The sequence below is a fragment of the Manacus vitellinus genome, unplaced genomic scaffold (assembly GCF_001715985.3).
Source record: "Manacus vitellinus isolate BGI_N305 unplaced genomic scaffold, ASM171598v3 scaffold_8_pilon, whole genome shotgun sequence".
Lineage (NCBI taxonomy): Eukaryota > Metazoa > Chordata > Aves > Passeriformes > Pipridae > Manacus > Manacus vitellinus.
The window spans coordinates 25,893,125-25,897,201 of record NW_021940864.1 but is presented as its reverse complement, the minus strand read 5'-3'; positions in this window follow the sequence as shown (position 1 = coordinate 25,897,201).

Sequence of the window (4,077 nt, the reverse complement as noted above, 5' to 3'; positions counted from 1 at the left end):
TCTGAATGCAGTAGCTGACCTATTGAAAATTCAAAAGGATTAGAGAGTTTAAGGATTACTACAAAGTTCCTATTAATATTTAACCAACCAACCTGTCTGACTGATAGATACTACTGACACTTTTAGAAATTCATTTATTCAAAGAAACACCATCTCATTATGTGAGCTTATCTAATATCCTTCTTTCAAGTCGGAATTTTAAGCTAAGTAGAAATGCTTTGCTGGTTGGAAGACAGCATGTTGTTTACTGGATTTCTCAGCATGAAATTACAAACAAAAAGCATGTCATATTCTTGCATATAGTTAAAACAGATTGATTGTGGTTTTGTTTGACTAAACAATGACTTCACTGAATTTGTGGACAGTTATGCTTGCTTTAGAACATGGTCCATGAAACATTTGGAATTTGTTATCCAGCAGCAAGCTGTGTCTTTGCAAACATGCCTCTAATAGGCTCACTCTCCAGCTTTTATGTGGCAAGCTGAATGAGTCTATGAGTCTGAATAAGTTCTTTTCCAGTTAGAGACGTTTGATGTATATCCTATATATGAGAAGTTCCTAGAGGGGAAAAAAGCCAACATGGATAAAACAAGAAAAAAGTTCTGTAGAGCTGATCTAGTTTCCATCTGTGACCACTGAACCTGTGGTTTTGTGAATCACAGAAGTAGGCATATTTCTTAACCTTCATAAAACTTTTGAAGTCTTCCCCAATGCTCTCAAGGATGAACTTGGAAGGTATGACCAAAGTGGAAAGATGACTGAGTATCTCATATGTCTGATGAAATAACTGCAAGAGGGACATAGGAAAGTGAGAAAAACCAGTTTTATTATTTATTTAATCATATATTCCTTTTTTTTCTTTTTTTTTTTCCCCGTCATTTTTTATCATACTTGCTAAAGAAAAGTTAGACTTTCCACTTGAAATGTGGGAAGTCTTTAAAAAGAAGAAAAGGAATACTTTCTCACTGTCTTGTGTCTAAAATATGGTTTATTTAAAACACATTCAGTTAAAAGGTCTGCTATTTTTAAAGATAAGTGTTCTCACTATGAGTTGCAATAAAAGGTTTAGATCTAATTCAGACCTGACCTGGAACACACTTTTGTCAGCTAAAGGCCTAAATTTGATTCTATGTTTCCACCTCAGCTGTAGCAGTTCAATGACTACATTATCCCTGAAGAAGGCAGATATTGGGGCATTTATTAATAGATAACCCAAGAAGAAATGGAAGAAATTATAGACAACAATCAAATTTAATGAAATTATGATGCTTTAGTTTGCAGTCATACTATGGTATAGTAGTCAAGTGGACAAAGCTCAAACATTTAAAATGCAATAAGGCTATATTATATCACTCACGTACGCTATTTCAAAATAATTTTATAATATATTTCCACTTGTGACAAGCATCTGGGACCATAAGTATGAACTGAATTTATGGTTCCAAAATAAAAAAATTGTTTTCTTCGAGATAAATTCAGAGAGGATGTGGAATGCTGTTTAAAAGAAAAGTTAGACTAGAATTTAGCTTTTCAGAAGTGAAATCTGTTTCTGTTTGATAAGCAGACCCATAGCTTTTCTGCAAATACATATAAGTTTAAGGCATCAAAGATCTGGGATCTCTGCTGTTCTATTCATAATAATTTGTGTTTTTCTTTATACACAGTTGAATTCTTAAGTCAAATGTCTGTTTTATGTTGGTACCTTTATGTTAGTAATTTGCTGTTCCATTTTGGAAAGGAAAGATGTTTTACCAATACGTATATGGTTTTACAGGGACCATGCTAGACTCTTCATTGATAAAATTTATCCAAAGAATAAAAGAAACCTAAAAACATTTAGAACGTATTGAAACAATTTTGATATTAAAGTTTTTAAGAGTGTCTCTTTTATACTGCTTGAAAAAATAAAAATGCATAAACGGTTCTACTAGTATGGACCTGTTTAGAGCATATGCATATCTCATGGAGAGAGTTTATGCAGAATAGGCAAGGAAGAAAACAGTCTTTTTGACATTAAATGAACTGTTATTTTTATAAATATATACTTGAGCAGTAAAACACTCATTTATGTAGCTAGAGGGTACTTTAAATTCATGTTCTACTCAGCTAAAAGGAAACAAGAATTAGTCCCGTAATACTACAATGCTCTGTCAAGAACATGAAGGACAGTATGAAACTTAAAGTAATTAAAATTTTGCATGAAAAAATTACTTTTCAGTCAAAGCAATATTTGGAATCAATTTAAGGGACTAATAGGAATATCTCTCAATAACAGAACAAATGACATTTCTGATGGGGCATATCTGATCCTTAAAAGGTTAGACTTATCACTCCATGCATCTTGGAGGTCAAAAATTCTTAACTCTTGCTCTGTCAGCAAAATTTTCAAGTCTATTTTTGTCTGCAGCCATATAAGAAGCTCATTCTTTGCAGATGCTGATTTTTTTTTTTCTATTAGATGAACATATGAGGGTTCAGAAAGCTTGGGAATATGCCAGCTGAGGAGGGACAAACTCACATGTTTTAACTCCTCACCTCAACAATACAAAGCAAATAAGGTGATTATTCAGTTGCTTTAAACAAACTTTGATTTAAGCAAGTAAAACAAGTGAAATAAAGCCAGACAAAAATATCCAAAGAACTATTGGCATTTCTGTCTCCTAAATTTTTGCCATGAATTTTCTTTTTGTTGGAAATTTTTTAGCTTCTGCCAAAAGTGGCGATTTGTCTTCATTTGAGAGCAAGTTTCTGTAAAGCTTTATGCCTTCAATCCATGTGGATACTTTTTTATGTCCTTGCCCTCCTAGAGTGACTATGAAAGCAATCCATCTTTTTTTTCCCTTGAAATTCAAAGATAATTTTCTTTATTTCACAAGGATTATAGGAAAAAAACCCCACTAGCTTGTTGTATTTTCCTGTTGCTCATACAAAACTGTTTGGTCAGCAGTCACAGCTATTTCAAAGTTCTGCAGAAATGCAGACCATATTTCATTTTCCTGTCTTGGCCTCCTCTCAGTTTTCTATCCATAAAACAATGAGACAGGACAGATGAGAGATTTAAATGGGAACAAAACAGGTAGCTAGAGGGGTTGTAAAGGGTAGGTGATATGAGTCAATAGTTTACTGGCCACACTGTTTTTTGTGTTTCCTATAAAATTTTAAAAAGAGATTGGCAAGGTTTAGAAGCTGCAGCAGGAAATATTGTTTTCCACTTACAAATTGTTTCTTCTCTTACACATTCCTCAAGTACAAGACCTCCTTCACTCCTATAGTCACTTTCCACTGTTCCTCATTTTCTGTAATTAGAGGACTCCTCTAACTCTTCATAAATCCCTTACTCAGACTTATGTGCCTGCAGTAAATCTCAGACGTGGGAACAGTTCTGGAAACTTGTCAGGCTATATCAGCTCCTAGGATATACTAACCTCTTCTGGTTTAGACAACCATCTAGTAAATCCTTTTTGAATACATACAACAGTCTTAATTCTGACATTTTAAAGATGAAGTAAATTCTTATTCGAGATCTATGTAGAAAGGGGGAAGTATAAATTCTTCAGCTTAAATCTCGTGGCACTACTGTGCTGAAATCTGAATTAATTGCAGACAAAAACACTACTGAGAGTTTCTGCCAAATATGGAAATAAGTTATTACAAATAAAGACAGCATTTAGATATAGTGCTAAGCCTGCATTGAGGCATAGCATCTTAATCTGAATTATTGCTGCAAATAAAACAGGAAAGAAGAAAGTTTCATAACCCTTTAATATACCCTTAAACCTTGTCAATGCTTCATTCCCTAAGGGTGTTTGTTTCATTTTTGTCCAACCTAATACACGACAGTATAACATTTATTACAGTTTTAATGTCAGTTTCTCACATTATATCAGGCTATCTGTATGAGAGATCATAAAGTTGCTGTATAGGCTTTTGCATTAACTTATTTGATTTTATAAGCACTAAGTTATCCAGAAAGTTTGACTGTTAATGTCAATGAATATAAGAAGAATAACATGATGCGTGTAATTCCTCTTGATTTTAGCAGGATTTAGCTACTAAACTATCTTAGTATATTTAGAA